General features: G+C 38.5%; 1 protein-coding gene across 15 annotated transcripts in view; it reads right to left on the reverse strand.

Annotated features, from left to right (window-relative positions):
- tjp1a (tight junction protein 1a) overlaps nt 1-22,460 on the reverse strand; it is a 131,034-nt gene that overhangs the window by 67,147 nt on the left and 41,427 nt on the right. The window lies entirely within an intron of this gene.

Here is a 22,460-nt window from a genome sequence, read left to right on the forward strand (position 1 = left end):
CATGCTCACCCCTTTTTACTCATGAGTTAATGTGAGCTCATCTTTTTCTGATCCACATGTTCAGGAGGTTTTTTTACTGTGAGCTAAATTATCGGTAGAGGTCTCTTACTTTTCAAAACAAATAGACCGGGTGATTTAAACAGATCAAAAAACGAATAAAGCAGTTTCAGTTTAAAAATACATCTTTTCCCAAAGCACTTTGGCATGTCATGTTAGTCCAACATGTGCCAATGTGAAGTTACCTTTTTAACCCCATAATTTAAGATCCACAAAGGTCTCTTCTTTGAAACAAACGGATCAGGCACTTTCACATTACACACTACAGCCCTTCACATTGCAGTTGGGCTGCAATGTGGGCTGTTCTGGGTAACTGTAGAAACATGGCGGTGTAACATGTCAATCACCGTAAACCAGAGACCCACTCCCTATGTAGAAATAAACCGCTCATTTTAAGGTAACAAAAAGAATAGAATTTAAATTGTCAGATTATACTCTAAATAAAACATATTTATTATATTATATTCCATTTCTGCCAATATATCCCCCTAAATCATACACATTGGTCCTTTTAAGTTGAATGGCCCTTCCCTAAGCCAAGTCAAAAAACATAACTCCCTCCTACGTAATAAAAAATGCCTCCCCCATTTTGCACCACCCCCTCCCCTCTCATAAAAAACGAACAGTCCCTTTTTTAAAAAATGCTTCTCAGCACAGAGAAACTGGCAGTGTTTGTGGTTGATAAGTCACCCCACAGGAAACCACAAAAGCCACTCAGTTGAGTTCTTATGACTTCCTAAACCAAACCCCACCCACAGGATGCAACAATCTCAGCTTGCATTGTTTCACGGTTTACTTCTGTTTCCAGCAAACAATATTAAAAGCCGGCCACAGGAGAAAACACAAAATGCTGAAGCAGCGTGACATTATTAAAGTTTAAATGTACAGCGCTTGAAAGCATACAAACACACAGACACACCCTATCTTTTGCAAACAGACTGAGCAATCACATTCCTGCAATCTAGCTCCTCTAATGATTACTTCCTCTGTATCTTTCTCGCTCAACTGTGGAGGAGGGCTTTGTGGCAGGGTAGGTGGTCTAAGGGGTTAATTCCCGCCAGACGTAATCCTACAAGGATAAAATACCACCAGGCAGGAGTAGCAGACACATCTGAAGGTTGCAAGCAGAGAATGACCTCCAGAAAGGCCAGGTCACACCGAAAAGAGGATGAAAACAGATGAACAACTCCGTAAACCTGCGGCCATACTTTAGCCAGGAAACACACACTCATGTCTAAAGTATGCTTGAAGGGTTCACCAAAATCCAAAACAAAAAAAGCACAAACAAAACAGACGATGTGCCCCAAGAAGGATACATACTAGTATTGATGCAAGTCGCTCGCTCCTTCTGAAGCTCCTCAGACGCCTGTCAGGATCGATCAGTGCGGACAGCAGGATGTTTAACATGATCACTAAATAATTTGCAATCAAGATAACCAAACGAGCTAACGGCTTTTAAAAATTACAACAAACAGAAGCTCTTCCTCTGCTGCTTGCCTCTCGCTCTCATCCACACCTGTGATGGTACCTCAGATGTTCTATCAGATAGGAGCAAGACATTAGTAGCACTCCAATATGATCAAAGCTATCTTTGTCCTCTATGCTCTCTCTCTCTTTCTCTCTCTCTCTCACACACACACACACACACACTGACACACACATACACATACACAAGCGCATGCACACAGCTCTTTCACGCAACGGGCAGCTTCAAAGCTCAGGTGCGCTCATGGAAGAGCAGGCACATGGAAAACAAAGGTGAACATGCAGACCCACATTCGGTTGAAGTGCATCACAAGGTTCATTCAACCCAGCTCCTCTGCAGCAAAAAGGCTAATGTAGAGTGAAACAACATAATGTGCACACCCGAAAAATGTAAAGCTGGCTTTTGATGCGCAAAGAGGCGTTTACGTAAGCAGCACACAATTACATGATGATGAGTAAAAAAGACTGTGAGAGGTTTGATGAGAAACATTTGTTTTGCATTGATGAACAGACGTTGTTTCTCCAGCTTCATCTGTCCTGAGTTAGATGACTGTGAGAGGCTGTGTGATCCCTCCTGTTGACCCAGGGCCGCCCTGCTGCTCCAGCAGAGCCTCTTTGTGTCTATAATGGAAACCTTATGGAGCATTTTGTTTTTGTTGTTTTTTCTTAAAATGACTTTCGTATTTTTATTCATGTAATTTTATATTATTATTTCATTTAGTAAGACGCAGCCCGACTTATTTCTTCCGGCATGCCCAGTTTGGGTCGATGCTCAGCCAGGCCATTTTTGATAACTGCTCAGTGATGGCAGTGTCAGGAGCTGCGAATGGACCAGTTTATTTGGCCCGAGTCTATTTGACCCGACTTATTTCGTCCCTATGTGCCAAATTTGGGCCAATGCTGGGCCAGGTCATTTTGGCCACCTGGACTTGTTTGAGTCTCACCACAATAACTTGGGACTTGCTTGAGACTTGAACCTTAAGACTTGTGACTTACTCATTTTTCACTAACTCCCACCTCTGCCCTCATATAAAGCCTCAGCTGGTAGTTTTTTTTTTTGGGGGGGGGGGTTGGAGTCGGTAAATAATAATTAATTATTATTATTATTATAAAATAATTATTTTTTTTAATTAACTAGTGATATGGCTGTTTTTTTCTTAAGATGTAACTCTCACTGATGTCGGGCTTTTACTAATCAGAAAACACTCGTTATTAGGATATTAATTGTTAGTTTTGGTCCTTTCACGGTATTTGTTTACAACAAGAAGTATTGCCAGCAAAATACTTTCTATATCATTTTCACCTGGATTTCATTTTGCAAAAATTTCACTTAAAGAAATTAAATCCGTTCAGTGAAAAAATATTAATAAAAAAGTGTAATCTGCTAATGATGGGTGTCCAAAGTGTCGCATCTCTGCGAAAGAGGCCAATTGTTTGTGACCACCTCAGTATTATATGACAGGATTAACAGGCATCTCTCAAATTCACCCTCTACCTTCCAGGTCAATATTGTTAAGACTTTTGTGCAGACAAAAACAGTAAAAACAAATCAGGTTTCAGGATAGGGTAAGTCCCAGATGTGAGGTCACAGTTCAATTAATTCATCCATGAAATCAGGTAAATATGATATCCTGATTATAGAAGGAAATTCATATCTTTAAAATAAAACTATAGATTAAAAACCACATGAAATTCAAAATAAACTACATAGGGAGACTAAACAACATTCCAACGATGCCATAAAAACAGTCCCAAGCTTTTTACCTACATCCTCCCTCCCCCATATCAGCTTAAATATCAACTGTACAAACACACTCTCACTCTGCAGAGAGGGTGTCACATGACGCACTAAGTGTACACACACTGTATATCCTTATAATAATAACTCTAGTCTCCATCCAATAGGAGAGCCCCTAAACCTGATCTCTCGCTAAACCTGTTGTCTGTTTCTAATTATGCAGTTTTTCTCCTCAATATGTAGTAACAGCACAGGCGATTGATAAATCGCACCCTCCAATTGTACAGTAAATACATCAGTTTCCAAGCACTGTGCAGATGAGCTGTTGAGCTTTTCTGTCCTGAACCGAGAACTACAGAGTGATCAACATATTGATGGAAAAAAAGAGGTACTGAAAAAATAAGACCAAGACTCTAAAACCTTGCTAGGAACAAAATATGGCTGAAATCAGGCTGCAGTGCTTTGAGACAAATGCTAACGTCAACATGTGAGCATGCTCCCAATTAATCAGGTATTATATGCACCTTAGCATGCTTACATTTGATAATTAGCATTGATCACAATCACACTCATGACTTCACCTGGACTTAAGCTTTTTAACTTAAAAAATGCTTGATACCTTCCCCCAAGCCAGTTTGGGAGGAGACAGAAAAAAATTTTCTAACATGAGATGAGTTAAATACAACAGGACTGGACAGAACCATATGATTTTTATTCTGTTGTGGTAGTTTATAGTGCTATAAGCTATGAAAGTGCAATGTCAGCACTATTTTTCTATGAGTAAGTTCGGTCACACTTGTTTTTAACTTTTTTTTTTTAAACAAAGAAAGTACAAAAAATAAAAAGCATTCATGTTTTTTGGAAGTTTAATATATTATTACTCCATTATTGACATTGCATTTAATGTGGTGAAAATCGCATTAAGACTTGCTGTTGAGACAGTCAAAAACTACAAATCTGAACCTCATGGCAGCCATAGGGGTAAAGTCAGGAATTACCAGAATCAGTGGGATTGATCCTTTAGGAACCATACATAGATGTCTATACAAAGTTTAGATAATTGGGTCTAGCTATCACATCAACCAGTATGGCAGCACCTTTATCTTTCATCCTGTTCTGCAGAATCTACATACACTCTCTGGCATGTTTTTGTGACCTAAAAAGAGAAATGGCATTAGATACGTTGCTGTCAGAAAGCAGAAGATTTCCATACAGTTAAAAGACATTTCTTATTGGATCAGAACAGAGAGGAAATCCAGGAACTCCAAAAGTGTGAAGAATATGGAGAAAAAAGGAGGAATTACATAAAAAAAAACTTTATTATAGTAGCTAAATCATTAAAAAAGCATTATAAAGACCAGGAGTGGTCCAAACATGATGACTTTTTTAGTAATTTAGCCAATATAAAAAAGGCTTTTTAATGTAATTGTAATGTAAATGAGTTTTTCACACTTTTGAAATGCCTGGATTTTCTTCCTGTTTATCCTGTCGGTTCCCATTTTTGTTGGTTTTTGACCTACATTTGATTTTGGTCTACAGAGCAACCAGTCATCTCTTTATTTTCCCAAGATGTTTTTTTATTTTTGGGGTTAAAAAATCCTGCTATTGTCCTTTTGTTTTTCCCATTTAAAAATGAAAAAGAAAAAAATAGCTTATGTGAGAGCAGTGCTGTTATTTGGAGAGACGCTAGATTCACGTGACGAAGCAAAAAGCTTCCGGAGCACTAAATCTACCACGGAGGGTCTTCTGTCACTGATAGTGAACCAGGCTACTTTTAATCTCCTGAAGACATTTACTCCACGAGGCAGCCTGTGATCAACCAACCAAACAAATCTCTCATTTTCCTCTTTCTCTGCCTCTCTCCTGCTCCTTCTCTCCTCCACAGACAAGGATTGCTGAGCCTTTTATAGCCAGAGAATAGAGACTGCCGTGAACCTGGTTGACTCCACTCTGCTTCTCAGCGGTATCTCAAGTAGCTTAACAAGGAATGGCCCGAGTTGCAGAGAGCACCAGAGCAGGTCTGCTTGAAATTCCACCACTTTCCTTCGTCTGTGATTATTTCTCATTATTCCTCCATTCAACCGGCCTGAATACTGAATGCTGAATCTCGATTTTTTTGTGTAGTGAGAGACCCACACCCTTTAACAGTCAATATACTGTGTAAATCTGGGGAGGGCAAACCAGCCATCACGTCATGCTTTCCATCCACGTGACCACCCCATTGTTTGCTACAGAATGAGGCTGTAAATTAAAAATATCGCAAATCCCAAGGTACAATCCACAAGGCACTTAGCTCAATCTAGTGTGTGTGCCTGTGTGTGTATGTGTGTGTGTGTGTTTGTGTGTGTTTTGCCAGTAAATACTTCATGAAAAACAATTCTACCTTTTCCCTTCATTGTTGTGATAGCAAAGCACACAATACAAACGTTACTTGAAGCAACATTTTGTTACTGCCCAGTCGAATTTGTTTATAGAGATAAGTGTAATACAGTGTGTCTGTGCTGAGCCAGTACAGACTGTTCTCCAAACGTTCACACTCTGTGCATAATCATGTTTTTATAATGGTCCACTTTCTCAGACTGATAACAACAACAACAACAACAAAAAGAAATAAAACAATTATCACTGCAAAAGAAAATACTTTTGGAAAAGTGCCATGAAATAAAGAAATACAGGAAATACGTGAGGGGGGATCTGTTGTTGTTGCAGGGAGGTGTAATATAGGTTACACCCAGGCTGCACTTATGTGTGATTTTTATCCTCAAATTGCAGCAAGATGTAATAAGTGACAGGTGGGTGCATGGAAATAACTTTCTGTCATGCTATACAATTCTTCAACCTGCTGGTTTCACCTGCTTACTGCCAAACCTGTCTCCTACAAAATTACATTTGTATGTTGCTGAACTGCTTGCTTAATTACATAATTGTTGAAAAGTAATCACTGCCTAGATTATGTTCAGGTAATGTTTCTGTTAGGTAATGAAGAACTAACTCCAGGTACTACAAAGATGGTGAAAAGAGTCGGTTGGGGAGGGTGGCAGGTGTATAAGGTGAGAGACCTTGACACCAGAACTGGGTTTGTGTCGAGAGTAATGTCTTAGGTTAGGTCACAAAAGTTTAAAGGTAGTAAAAAAAGGTGACAAAAACTTAAAGAAAATAATGAAAAATTATAATGCTGTGGTCATTCACGAGTGGATATTGTACTGTAAGACTGCTTATTTTCATGGAAAACTGAAATATGATGACAGTGAACATTTTGCTGATATACATTCAGTATAGCATGGGATCACCGATTACAGTGGTGGAGCTGTGAGGGTTAAAGTACAAAAAAAGACTGTACCTTTCTTCTCACTTAATCAAATGTTTATAATCATATCTACAGGACAAGAAAAAAATTATTAGATTTAGACATTAGATTTTACACTGTTAAGTATTCAAGTTTTGTGACTTTACAGAAACAGCTGAGAGAATTAAAAATACAAACAGATTTAGGAGAGCGCCTGATGCTGTATGACAAAACTACATGCAAACCAACAGTGTTGCAGCATATGATGCACATGTTACTGAAAGTCTCATCTCACAGACACATACAGTATGTATCCTTTCAAAAAACACAATAAAACTGCTATTCAGCTATTCTTTGAGTGCCTATCTTAGGAAACACAACATAGAGGCGCTGCAACACCTCAAGCAGGAAATTCAGCCTTAAGGCCTCACCTGGGACAACTCAGAAAAAAACTCAAACAAGAAAACACTGAAACGGTGGCAGAGACACATTATCAGACATACATTAGCTAGCTGCAAAGAAATATACAACTATTACACTGCAGTGTTACTTCTCACAGGTTTATGCTGCAACTCAGACAGAGTAAGAGAGGGTGTAATAAAAGGAGCAGTCAAACTGTCTGGCAGCACTTATAGTAAATGTCCACCTTAGGCCATAATAACAGAGCAGAAATGCAATCTATATACGCTCGCTGATGAAACCTTAAAGCTTATCTTCTAAATCACCATGACTCACAGCCTCGCTCTGTAATCCATAGTTGTAGACATAAATAGAGATAAAGTGCAGTCAGAAAGGAGGACAGCGAGATGTTTTTCATTGTTTCAGGTCAACTCTAGCACATCGGGCTGGAAATGAAACCGGGAAAATTGGGGTTAAAAGTCGCAATTACCTGAAAATTACTAAACTAATACTGATAACAATAGTAATAACTTAAAGAGGGAAATGACCTGGAAAAGGGGCCTAAAAATATGATAATTCTGCAACATAATTTTAAATATATAATTGTGAAAAGTAGCAATAAATATTGTTTTTCCCCTCGCTTTTTTTTTTTTTTTTTTTAGTAATTTGTAAATCAACTAATATTTTGTAATCTGTGGAACATTACCAAGTTGCTTATTGCACTAATTTGCTCGGGGTTCAAAGGTCAAAGGTTTAAATGCTTGTGAAAGGCGTCTGAAAGCAGCACAAGAAAAGTGATGTCACTGCAGGTTTCAAAGGGTTAACAGCTGGTTGAAACCCCTCATCCTTAAACTCCAAAGATGTAGAGGGTCAAGGACAAAAGTAGTTTCATTATTTAAATCTGGTTTAATAAATCAATAAATCTACTTTCTTCTTCTACCTTTGTATATTGAATGTATATAGATGATTATTGTCCTAACCTTGGCTGAGTCCTACATTGTTAAAAACAATATGAATGTAAACACTTAGAACTCACCTATTTGACTTAACTGTTTCATTTAAAAGCAGTGTGCTAACAAAACAACTAAAAAAATGGAAAACACATCGCTGTCCTACTACTTTCTAATGGTATGTGTGTAAAAGAGGTCAGATTAAACCAGGGAAGGGATTATACACACACTTACTCTCTCAAGGACCACAATTTTCTGCATGTGCAAGTACTAATATGTCTGTGTCAGGGCCAACATGTGTGAATGCCCGAGCATGGTGTGAATCTAGTGCTTAATAAATAGGCAATAGACACGAGGGCCCCAAAGCTGCCCCTACTTGAAATTGAGAGACAGAATTATGTCTCGGTTAAATCCAACAGCTGCAGCTCAAGTTAAAGTGTCGACAGCAAGCGGCAGGCACTAAAATGCCATTTGACACGTACTGTAAGTGGCATGTAATTGATTTTCAAGGAAGAGTGAAGATTTACAAGTCTAATACAGGCAGCAACTGCAGATTTCAGGCTGCCATGTGCTAGGAACAGAATTAACTTCTGTGGAGATTTATTTCGCAGCTGTCCAGCAGCGCAGCAACATATCTCAACCTAAAACTCAAACCGCACTTCAGCTCCAAGTAGGGTTGGGTACTTTTCATATTTAAATCAATACCAGTTTGGGTACCTTGAATTTGGATCCTGTACCCAACCATTCATTACTTTCTCAGTAATAACAAAAATGTAATTTTTGAACAAGAATGCAGGGGTGATGAAGGAGGCTAAAGGGAAATTCTGCTCCTCTGCTCTTTTCTAATCACACTCAATGCTAATCGTCTGTCTCTTGGGTGTAAATGCATGTCTGTGCATATCTGTGTATGGGTCTCCTTGTCTAGCAGTGACACTAGGCTATTACTAAAATAATCTAGAAAAGAAAACAGCACAGATGCCAAAATAATCGCTGCACACTGGTGCTTCAGTGATAATTTTGGCTTGCTGGGAAGTCGGCGGAGAGCGTCAGCGCTTCCACCTCCTCTCTGAAGTTTAACGCGGTGGTAATACTCAGGGTTCTGACCTAATTTGGTTGGTACCGTTAAAAGTCCAGAGTTCAGTACCAAACCTAAGCTCCAATCAAGTTTTAGTTTAACTGACCTTTTCAGATTGGCTCCTAAAAGTTACACATTGTTCTTTGACTGTTGTTAAGTTTGAGAATAACTGAACACTATTCTAAAAAAAATCTCACCTCTGACAACAACCAGCATCACTTATGAGTGTGGTCACGATTTTTTTTGCGCCTGTAAGCAAACCCAACAGTGATGTCATGGTGTACAAACACACCCTGGAGTACACTTCTGCGTCACTGTGGCAAGATGAAAGGTTAAACCACTGGAGGTCAGAAAAATAAATTATTTAAATGACAAAAGCTATTGTGAGATTGGTTGGATTTTGATAAAGAAAACTATTCAAGATAAATTACGCTAACTAACGAACACTTCGGTCTTCGCTGTTCTTCTCTGATATTAAAAACAAACAGTATTTTGAAAAGGTCCCCATTACAATTCAAGGCTACAGTATATCTAAAAAGGAACAAACAGTGCTTGAGAGTACTTTAGCTATTGCCACTTGTAATCAAAAGAGAAGATACAGTAACGTATTCAAAATAAATAAAGTGCAAAATGTTTTTTTTTTTGCAGCACTGTGTGAAATTCTGGTTGAGATAACTGAAAATGGCCTAGTTGACTTCTTACAGGTCCCATGCTAGATCCCAGAGCTTTAAACACAGCATCATCTCAGACCTCAAAGAAATAGATAAAATAGTATAATATTAAACATATTTCAATATTTTGCAGACTGCTGTATTTAAGGGCAGGAATAAAAAAAACAAAAGTATAGATGTAAAAATCAGAATAGCAACAAACTAACAGTCCAGAGGTCAGCTGCATCCTCCTCCACAGCACAGTGACGTGCTGAGGGGAACAGAGGAGACGATACAAGAAAGGGAAGAACAGAGAAAGATTACAGAGGATGAAAAAAAGGAGGCAAAATAAAGACAGCAGAAGAGAAGAAGAAAGACGAGGGGGAAAGGGATTACAGAAGGGAGAAAGGGAAAATGAGGAGAATAGAGGTGCTGGTTTGGCAGAAGAATAGCGTAATTTAAAAATGTAGGAGTTGATAAGAAGACAGAAAAAGAGAGCAGGGAGAATGAGGGGGAAAGTGTAGGATAAGGTGAAGGAAAATAAAAGGAAAGAAAGGTGAATATGAAAAGACAGAAGATGAGAGAGGGCGGCAAAGAGAGCAGAAGAGAGAATATAAAGCAGGAACGAGCTAAACTGCAGGATATTGTTACACAAAGTTGTTTCAAGTCCAGTGAACTCGGCGTTAGCCTGAATAAAGGACATGCATCTCACCCCCACACCACCCCCCTCCGTCAGTGACTCTTCCCATGGTACTGCCTGTTACTGCTGAATTCCAACAGTACGCAGCTGCTCTCGCTGGGCAAAGGAGTGGAAACAGCAGGCGCTTCCAGGGAAAGAGGCACAGGCAGGTTGAACAGTTCAGACTAAGAGACGTTTGTCAGATAAAAGAGGCTGTAATTATGTAAGAGATCCAATAAATTAACCCTGAAACCAAAAACAGCGGTTAGTTTCTGTGCAGTGAAGGTGCTTTATTGGTTCAGCAGTATCAAGATGAATTGATTTCTGGTATGGAATCATAGAAAGGTCATCTTGGTGAAAACACCCATTTTGCTCTCTTAGTTGAGTTTTTACAGTGTTGAATTTCATACAGCAGAACTGTTTGCGATGAATTTAGTCGACTTCTCAAATAACGTCACTTCAGTGTGAGATTCAGAAGACAGACAAAGTCTATGCAGCTGGATTTGTGTTAGAAATATGTAGATATACACTTGTGATTGATAAGCATTCTGACCTAATACAGGCTTCTTACAGCTTAAATCAAGTTAAATGGAAGACTTTTAATGCCACTCAGAATAAAATTTAAGAGCAAATTTTTTAAAAAAAAAGGGCTGTCAGGTGGTTATTTTTTAAAATTGCCATTCATCTCTGAATTTCAGCAGTTAATCAGTATTAACATTTTTCAAATCACTTTGCATTGCATGACTGTTATTAAGTCCATATTGACAACGAAAAACAATTCTTGCCAGATTGCCTTTATTAGGAATTACATGTCTGCAAACAACTGCACAGGCACAAAGCACAAAGCACAAAGTGGGCATGTCTGTAATGGGGAGAACTCATGGGTAGCCATATAACCCATTTTCATTCAGATATCTTGAGGTCAAAGGTCAAGGGACCCCTGTGAAATGACCATGCTGTTTTTCCATCGCCAAAATTTAGCCTAACTTTGGAGCATAATGTAGTCCCACACTTTTGTGAGAAGCATGACACGGTCAATACCACTGGATTCCTTGGGTCTTCTAGTTTCACATTATACCAATATCATTGCTGCACGCTTAAAATGAAGACTGGTACAGCCTCTTAAAGACAGGAATGTCGGCCGGCGATTAACAGGGTTAATTTATGTATTTATTTATTTTTTAAAACATGTTACATATGGACCTTTATCGCTTTGCGATTTAAGTGTCAACGCTAACAGCTCTAACCAAAATAGAAGGGAAAAAAACATGAATTGACAGATATTACTCAGGAATAGGGAACTTTGGAACAAATATTTGTCGCATAAAACCTGACGTTTTTGTCTCACAACTCACAATGAATGTAGAAAACAACTTGGAAATACCTTGCGTTATTTGGCTGGTTTTCTTGCCGATTTCATTTCGTACTCTGCAAATGAGATTCCACGACCTTGATTCCCATCGTTTGGAAAAACTCTTTGCATAAAGTACAGCAAGCCTTACATGCATTACCTTGTTAGAAAATCTTGGTTAAATAGCATATTTTCACTATATTTGCACTTCCCTGTGTTGTCCAGAGTACAGTGACAGCTAGCTAACAGACTGTAGATCCTCAGGTCCGAGCGTCCCACAGGAAACAAAATATAACCATTGTTGATTCCAGTATCTTGATCTGTGTAACATAAATGTGAGAGGCATTTGGTTCAGGGCTCCTACAGCTAAAGGCAAGTCAGATTGAATACTTTTGAAGTATTTTTTGATGCCAACCAAAATTAAATCTAAGACCAACTTTTTGAAGAAAACAAAAAAAAACTGAACTAAAATTAAACTAAATTAAACTATATTTTATCAATTATTTTGACATTTGTTTGTTTACATTCTGTATCAGAAGAAGAAAAAACTTTCATAAATTTCCCATACGTGAGTGTTTTAAAGATTTTTGATAGATTGATTTAATACCACTTATTTTTAGATTAATTAATTCAATGGCTTTTAAGACTTTTTAGGGATCTGCAGGAACCTTGTGGTAAAAGAAAAACACACGTTAGCAATTATTTGGAGATTCTACTGTGCAAAATTGAAAAAACAAAACAAAAAAAAAATCAACTTTAACATTTCTAAGACATTTTTGAAAGAGTTAAGATTTAAAGATTTAATACATTTAATACCAAATAAGGGCTGATTTTTATAATAATGAATACAATGCCTTTTAAAGTTTTTTATGAATCAACAGGAAGCCTGTATTGCCTTTAAATGAATCCATAGTATTCAACAGACATTATCTTTCTGTGTTACAGAAAAAGAAAGATTTGACCAAGCTTCTCTGGACTCCATTGCAACTTAACCGACCCTGTCCTGACTGCATGACATCACATGCTCCTCCCATGAAAACACAACCCTACAAGAGGAGGTGATGTTATGTTTTTGTGGTAGAACAGAGGAAGGAGAAGCGGTGGAGGATGGGAACCAGAGCAAGCCAGCCAGAGAGGCGGATGGAGACACTGCAGCTACAGGGGCCGCTTCAAGCCTGGTGGTGATGAGATGCGATGGGACCCGGCCCTGCAGAAGCCCCAGCCAGTGTGTTAGCTGACTAATCCTCTAGCCGTCCAGTGCCAGGATCCAGACTCATCAGCTTTGGTGTTCTCTTGTCAGACTCATTTTTATAACGTCCCACTGGTCAATTCGAACCACTAATGCCCAACACAACGGCCCCTAATGCCAAGTGATTACGGAGTGCTGTTTTAGCACATTTGTCGCCTGAAAAGAAAGAAAGAGCCACAAGGCAGTGGGCCGGCTCCCTGCTCAAAGGACCAGCCTGATGAACTCAGCAGAAAGGGAGCGGACCTAAAAGCCAGTCTAAGCCACCTCTCTCAGTGTGGGCACTGTGGGGCCTGAGCTGGGTCAGGACTGAGCTGGGTGCTGGGCAGGGATTTACAGTGCCCTATTCTGCCGCACATAGACAGTTCCTGTGAGCTCATACGTGAGGAGACACTGAATGTGCACATCATGACCTTTCCTGCATGCCGGGCGGAGAAACGCACTGGTGTGGGTTTGATTTTAAAGTTGGTGTAGAAACAAGGGTGAACGAGGAAAATGCAGGAAAAGGCAGGAAAATCCAAGATTTTGTTGGTTTGGTTTAGGGCTAGACCCGAAAATTTGGCTATTTGAATATTCGTTAATTGGGTAGTTCTTTTTTCAGTTTAGGTATTTGGATATTACTTTTTTCTTGTGTGGGGGATGATATTCTCTACAATTTTTGTGAGAAAAAAGAAAAAAAAATCTTATATTTGTTTTGGTTGCTACACTTGTCACACACGCAGTGACAGGGATTTTAGTTTAATTTCACTGTCGGTGTGATCACCACAGGAATGCAAATGCTGGAGCCCTTTCCTACAGCTCGGAGCTGGCAAATTTGAATATCTTCCGTACAAAGGACACTTATCATTTCAGACCCATAAAGAAATGTAACAGACTAAATTAGAACTAAATTAGACAGATTATTGTATTGTGTAACTGTCCATTTTTTTTTAACTTTACAAACTATAAAGTAGGCAGGTTTCCATTAATCCTCAAATAGCGCAAAATGAAACTGCGAATATAATACGTGCCTCAATTTAGAAAAAAACAAAAACATTTTTACGCTCACATGACGTGGTATTTCAGGCAATCCCAAAAGGCCATATTCTGCATTATTTCAATGGAAACACTTTTTTCACTTTTATAGGTCACTTGATGTACAACAAAGCGTGTCGGTCAGAGCTGACACCCTCGGGCACGATGCAGCAGGCTACAAGAGATGTTATTTCAGTTGAGCGGCTCATCCAAAAGTTTTGAGTCCACAATTCCTCTGTGAAATCATGAACTATCACCTCCCAGAAATCCTTCATATGTGGCCGCTTCCACGTATAAGGCGCTTGCGTGATAGAAATAACGAAATAATAAATAGAAATAATAGAAATAACGCTGCTGCTAATGTTTTGAACATCCATTGTCATGCTTCTTGGAATGCTATCGTGAGAGGAGACGTCGCATGACATCGCAAGAGAAGTCAGTCACTCTGTCATTTCATGTCTGCGTTTTGTCAACATTTCGAAAAAATGTAATGAAGACCCGCCTTGTGTCACAACTGTTGTCAAGCACTTGGAGGCAAACCAGACTCTCCCTCACCTGATGTTCACCATTACCGATTCTGCTTATCTGTCCGATTCTTTATCCAAAAAGAAAGTGCCAAGTATTTTGTTTTCGTTAGGACGTCACTACATTTGACCTGCTTGTAAGACTAAATCTTACATTCCCTCTGCAGTTCATCTCTTAAATTATCTCTTCATGCTGTTTTTTAATCGTTTATAAAACTGTTTTATTTACTTTGTTGACAATCAAACTTGGCTTTATTCTATTTATAGATTCCTTTATTTTACTTAACGCCTTGGCATATTTTTATTATTTATTTATTACTACTCCATTTATGTGTCTACATGCTACTGTACGTGTACAAAGCAAGCTGTTGAAACAAATAGCCCGTGGCGGGATTAATGAAGTTGAATCTGAACCTGAATCTGATTTCCTCAGTGGTTCCTGATAAGTTTTCTGTGTGGGGAAAAAGGAGGCCCACACTCGTTCTTATCTTATTTTCCTTCCCTGTGCAACAAGCGTGAAAGGGGGAGCTGACGGGCGAATCGAGCTGGCTGTAGCCTGAGAGCTCGCTGTATACGCAATCTGTCTGTCAACACCTAAAATGGATGAAATGAGAGAATATTTGTAACGTACTCATTTTCATTTAGGTTTTCTTATTTGAAGAAAAAACCTGCTAAGCCTGCCTGCGTGGGGCTGTTATTACGAAAGGATATTTACCCTCAGTGACAGACTTGCTGCTTGGTTGGGAAGCAGTGGTGCTTGTGCATAGCATCAAATACATGGTATTCCAATAATTTAAGCCCACTGTGTAGAAAGATATTTAAGCATATTGCTGGTTTTCCTGCCTTTAGTATAATTTTACAGACATTACAAGCAGCACTGTTGCCATCTTTCCGAGATTTAGCTTTTGTATTTGGGATAGAGTTGTCTGTGTTTACTAATAATTTTGGACTGTCTTAGACCATAGGGATGACGTGTGAATTTTAAAAATGACCATAATTTCCCGACTAATATTGAATTATTTAAGGGCAATACTGACATTGGTATTTGACATTTTAAAATAGTCAAATAACAATATTGCCATCAATACTCTCTTTTTCCTTCTTTTTACTCTAAAGTAAACACATAACTTTACCAAAAAGATTGGAAAGGTATTCCTTGACTTTGTTTTTAAAATAGTTGTAACAAGGGTATATAGTGAAAAAACATTTTACAACTGAAACATAAACTTTTCAGTGCTCTCTGGTTGACAAACGGTAATGGTGACATACATACATCTTTGGCATGTCTATACTCCTGCTAAATCTCATTCCATTTATACTGGTACCCATACATGAAATCATGTTCAAACAGCGGATTACATTGAGTTAAAGAAAGTAGCTTTTCCGTACAATCATTACAATACAATCAAGATGTTTTTAATTAGTACTTACTTTTGACTAGTAGCACAAAAATCTAGTTGTTCAAACTAGTATTTCTACCTAGTTTAAAAGGAATTTTAGTTCTATGCACTTAATTACCATAATTATGAATACAAGTTTTAAGTTCACATTGTTTAAGAAATTAAGTTGCTTCAATTAGATTTTCTTCAATAATATGTTCAGCTTTTTAATGTTTTTGTTGTCATTATAGAGATTAGAAGGCAAAACATGGCTATATATATATTTTAAAGTTAAGGACTAGAAAGATGTATTCAAATCACCTTTACTTGTATCTGCGGCTACTGTTTAGAAAGATGTGATGTATAAAGTATTACACTGAAATGAAAAACAAGATGTTGAATATCATTTAAATATCCACAGAAAAGCATGATAAAAACGTGAGCTGCAGTTGCTCCATTTGTTGAATAACTCCTTGTTGTTGCTCTATTACCAAACAATGATGGCATCACAAATAAATTCCAACAGGATGCACAGACCATGTGATCTGAACAGCCTGGGTTCAAATTCAGCTGTAATGTCAGATTTATGTCGCACTTTTCACTCAACTTTTTCTTTAGATTTATTGTTAGCCAACAGCCTCTGCTGCACCACCAACAAGCAGCAGAGCTTTGTGTAAAGATGTTATCTGCCTCTGTTTGCCTACAGCTCTTGTATCACCTGGGGCCCCCTCAGATGAACCAGTGCCACTGGCCTAACCATGTGACATGTACAGCAAACAGCATATGGAGGCAACATTGCTGGGACAACACCACCAGGGAACACACAGTAAAAAACACTGCACTACTGTCCTACTATACCAAGAAGTGAGGGCGGTGCAGTCCTGCTGTCAAGTATATTATAGGTGTTATACACGGCTAAGCCGAGCCAAAGTCAACCACACAGGTCAAAGCTGACGAAGCTCAGCTTATTCAGATATGATTACAGGTATCGCAGTAATGTTAAAACCATGCAGAAGCTGGTTTACTGCAGCTGAGTACACACAATAGCTAGCAAGTAGTTGCTGCGAAGGTGGGGATAAATGTATGCAAGATTTTATTGTCAGGTGAAAATAACTTGTTCATTTTCATGTTTGAACTGACTGTAATAAATAAAATGAAATTTGTTTAAAGGGCTATACTTTGCCCATTTTCAACCCATGGCAAGACATATTGACATTTAACATTTTAGATACACATACTAACATTTCTCCAAGTAAAAACTGTATTCTCACACGTCAAAATGGTGATTAAAGATATCCACAACACATTCTTACTAGAAGAAACTGTATTTCATTATATGTACAACTTTAGTTAAATTAGTCAAAATTAAATTGAAGATATCTTAAAATCTGTAAAAAGCTTAAGTGGTCATTTTAACATTTAATAGCTAGACTGGATAAATATTACAGATATCGGTAATTCAATTCCTCCTTGTCAAAAACAACATTTGAGTAATCCACAACATAATTCTTCCTTGGACAAATGACATCAATTTTGCCATTCAAGTGTATTAGGCTTGCATTTCAGATATCCACATCATTCAAACTCTCCCATTTCAAGTATTGAGTTACAATCCAATTGTGTCTAGTCATAGTTTTTTACTTCAGACAATTACCATTACGGACATCTACAATTATCATTATGACTAGTTAAAATGCAATTTCAGATATCTACAATTACAGCTATGCCTTGGAACAATGGAATTGCAAATATCCACATGTGTATTGTATGTAATGTAAAACTGGAAGCTGATAATACTGAGATCAAACTGGAAAACCTAGCAGTGTTGATCAAATATGAACCAAGATTTAGTTGCTGCGTTGCCTGTTTCTTGCCTCAAATGTTTTGAGAAACATGTTTTAGCTTCCTGTTTAATTTTAATTCAAAGATCGCTTGTTACCAGCTGGCCACCGTGGTATCAAACAGATGAGATCACATTACGTTCCCCATCAGCAAAAGCATTTATTGTTCTGGTGCGATGCAGTGCATTCTGGTAGTTGTAGGTTTTCTGCCTCTTGAGCAAAAGCGAATGTGGCATTAGTTTTCTCTGGTCGTATAGCACTAATATCAAAAGTATTTGCATCTTTTTACAACATAGTTTTATGAAAAGAGCATCTTTCCAGCAGTGAAGTACTTCTTTAAGTATAACTGTTATATGTTATGTGCAGTTGCCTTTAATTTTAGTAGCCTTCATCCTGATTTCCTTAGACGACAGAATCTTAACCTATGAAAACTAAGGCCAAATATTATTTTAAACCAATTAGATGAACTGAAGTATTTTGAAACTAAACTTGTTCTAAAAACTTGTTTAAAAAATGAACTGTATAAACAACTTGAACATACAGCTTGACCTTTGACTTGCTATTTTAATATCTTTATTTTCCTAAAACAAAAACAAATAGCCCCTATATGAGCCTATGGACTCGTCGCTGTCAATCCCCTGAATGCAACTAATGGAATATCTTTAATTACATAGTGTATCAGAGACAACATTATGCAGACCACAGCTACAAGGCTGTGATTAGCTCTGTTGTCATGCTGTTAGTCAGTGTGTAATGTGCAAGAGCAGCAGTCCCGCGGGAAGGTCAGACTGTATGACACACTAGGACTCTGCAGGACGACAGCATTTTAGACCAGAATGTATCTGAATCACGGCAGTTCACCCAGGAGTCACTGATAGAAACCTAATAGTTTTACACAACTTTAATCATTAATCTTCACCTACACTTTATTTTTTCATTGTAAATCCTCCCACGTTTAGTGCAATGTATGGTAATCCACTTTGAGGAAAATTATTGCTGCTGATCATATTTAGGTGTCTGAAAAGCACTTGACATGTTGCGTGGTAAGCCTTGTCTCAAATCTACAAAGAGAAGAGAAGACAGATGAAAATAATCCCTTTTGTATTTATATATAGGCGGCCCAACATGGATGAGATTAAATGGATTTCACACTAAAATCCCATCATTGGAAGTTCACAATGAATCACTGAATTGTAGGCATTATATAAAAGCTTTATATGACTGCCAGTGAAAAAAAGGAATCTATACATTATTTTTATGCTAGCTGTTGATTCTTCTGTACTATAAAGAAGGAAATGCTGTTTATATTAAATTAGCAAAATTAATTGCATTAATTGAATATTGTCAGTCGACATTTCACTATTCATACTTCTGATTCTTGTGGAGAAATTTGTTTTCGCTTTCATTGGATTCCTTCGAGTTAATAAATCCTACACTTTCTCCATTTCAATTTACCACCATCACCAAATCCCACAAGACGAAAAGGATGACTGCAAGATGATGCAAATCAGTCAGCACCCAAATTACTACCTTAACATCAACACAGTGAATTAAAGTTACAATTCAAACTACAGAGAAACAAAACACTGACCGTTGCCCTTTTGTAATACATGAGTGCAGAGAGTGATCAACAACAAAGAAATACTCCTTTAGTATTGCAATAGATATTTAACATCAAATCACATCTCCTTTCATCTCTCTCGAGAAGACCAAACATTAGACATGACCAGCATGAATTAAACACATAAACATCAACAGACACTATTATAAATCAAGCTGGCAACATAAAACCACTCCAATAACAACCTTCCAAAAAATTCAATTAGCTCTACGCTCTTCACTCACCACACATGCGTGCATATGCCTGCACACGGTCTGACTCCAGCTATGGTTGACCCAGAGGGATGCTTCTGCCTGTGTATGTGTCCCTCTGCATGCACGAGCAGTACGCAAGTGAGCCAATGTGGGGTGATCCTCAGCAGCTCACACTGTGGACTGAGAGCAGAGCCAACCTGGTGTGACATCTATGAAGGCCGTGAGATAATCTACATGACACTGCCACTGATAGGAGCGGAGATATTGATTTAAAAAGCGGCAGCTCTAAAATTAGATTCCTATGTGTTCTGATTGAGCTAGAGGCGTGTACCTCTTTGGTAATATGAGCCTACAGGCAAAGCTGAGAGAGGTGATAAAAGCTTTGATGGAAACCTCGACAACTCCAGCGGTCCTGACGAAAGTCAACCAAACAACGCAGGGGCCCTCTGGCCTGACCTCCTGTCCCCTTCCTCCCTCCATCCTCTTTCGCTGTGATAACAGAGACATTCCTGAGCTCCTTCCCTGCCTCACCGCAGGCCTCTCCCTTAATTCCAGTGGAGTGTGTGGAATGTTGGACTGGAGAGCCGAGCAGCGAGGCGGCTGGAGGCGAACAGACGAGAGGAAATGAACAACATTAATAAACTGAGGTCTGTTATGGCTCCTGGTGCTTCAAGCACCTGGATGCCCACTGCAGGATGGTCGGCACAAACACACTCTGATACACACAGACAAGCAGGGAGAACATCTGCCATACAATGTGCAAATCTGGAGCAAGCCTATCCATATGTAGCTTTGTAGTTGGATTAAATATGTAAGTGAATCAGAGGGCTGGATTACAGGGAATGATGGGATCTTTTAAACATGCAGATCAGACATGATCAGATGGATGTGCTGCTTAGACTCCCGGAAATAAAATGTCAAAGAACAGGCAAGATAGAGAAAAAAGATTGTGCTTTATGACAATGTTTTACATTGAAGTTATGTTTAGGAATGTATTTTCTGTGATATATGATCTTTCTAATGAGGAACAGTAGGAGTCGACCAATATTATTTTTTTAAGGCTTATACAGATAACGATTATTAGTAGTTAATGACACCAATAACTAATATTTGGAACTGATATGCATTTAGAATAAAAACGTAAATCTTTCTGTCAAATATTATAACTATTATAACTTGCTTTAATGCCTTTATCAAATGTTTAATCAAAACTGAAACTTTCAACACCATATACTGCAAGTTCCCAGCAACTGTTTTTATAAAGTCAAGTGGAAATGAAAAAAAAACTCCCATGCTGACACTTTCTTTGCACTTTTTAATTAATTAATTTTATTGCCATTCATTAAAATAAAATGCCGATACAGATAATCGGCAAAATGCCAAATATCTGACCTAACAATCGGCCAGGCCGATTGTCACTGAGTCACTGTGTAAGTGTAGCTAAAGCTCTTGTTAACATATTTACATCATCGCGGGCTTGTGTGTGTCTGCTTCTTCCCACAAATTACCTCGGCCTAGTGTCACCTAAAGTTTGTATTTGGTCATGAAAATATAATATGAAAATATATATTTGATCAACATCTGAGCCCAATTTTAATATCTCATTTTGCCGCCCCATTGTACCCCTGCGTGCACCGCAATTCACAGAAAGCTAGAATAGTGTCAGCTAACTAAGCTAAATCAAACAGTACCGGAGCTCTAAAATGAACATATGTTTGGCTGACAAAGTTGAGGCCGACTTTACTTTGTGTCTCACCCATCCGCAGTGACAAGTGTCAGGCGACAGTTGGTAGCTTTGCGTCACCAGCTTTCGTTGAAAATGACTTGCAACATGTTGGTTTGTCGTTTATCGTGTGAACACAGCATTAGACTACTCTGACGTGCAGCCTAGGCAGCTCTAACTGAAAATCAGCAAAATTAGCAAATTCCAAAGGTGAGAGGTTGGTCCGCTAGAGTTTGGCCAATTCTCCCTCCGACAACTTTACCTGCACTTTAACCGTCACGAACAAATTTCTAATGTTGGAATAAAATCACAAGAGTTTTACCTCAATTGGTACTCGCTCCCATGATCTTGAGCATTTGGTGCATGGTCCAAGCTGTATTAAGTCTTTTTTCCCTCTCATATTGCCGTTCTGACAAAATCAAACATGTTTAATATCATTGTGCGTTTTTAGTCTTGGCTTACGCAAATAGTGAAAAATAGCTGCGAAACATCCTGACTAAACATGTAGGCCACTCTGGAGAGGCAGAAGGTGACAGAGTCTCAGTTGTCTTGTAAAAGGAGGAGAAACTGGAAGAGTTGTGGTGTGAACAGGAGATGGTCTTCATTATGGCATGTATCTGATCCACCAACCAGCACTTATTTTAGTGAGAAACAGTTTGCCTCTCATTCTCCTCTCACTAAAGTAGCACAGCCAACCAATGGAGGCTGGTAGCGAGCTGAGGCGATAAAATCCAATTGTTAAATTTGTATGCAGATACAGTTTATCTTTATGGATTAAATTGATGCTGAATTGACAATAATACTGTCGACATATGATGCCTTTCATCTTGTGTTTCTAGGAGTTTGGACAGAATATTTTCCTCCAGAGGCGGGATGGAAAAATTCTCAAAAGGAATCTAGATTTAATCTTGCATATAGTGACCTTGCAAAATCCCCTGTCTTTGCTAAATCTTACAGTGTGTAACTAAAACTCTAATTTTCTTCAGTCTTTTTAAAGTTTTCTAGTGTCTGGTAGGCTGTGTGTGAGAAAGAGAGACAGAGCAGAGGGAAAAACAAAGCTGCTCAGGCCAGGTGAGCAGAGCACATGGTCGAATAAAACGAGAAGATAAACCATGAGAAGATCAAAGGGAAAAAGGAAGAGCGTTTGGCAAACGTTATAATCTCAAAACCAAAAAAAAGAAAAGAAGAGGGAACACTCCGTTCTGGGCGTTAGACTCAGAGGCAGAGTAATGGGCTGGAAAAAAAGAT

The sequence above is a fragment of the Plectropomus leopardus genome, chromosome 1, assembly GCF_026936395.1.
Source record: "Plectropomus leopardus strain MGB_pleo_1.0 chromosome 1, ASM2693639v1, whole genome shotgun sequence".
Lineage (NCBI taxonomy): Eukaryota > Metazoa > Chordata > Actinopteri > Perciformes > Serranidae > Plectropomus > Plectropomus leopardus.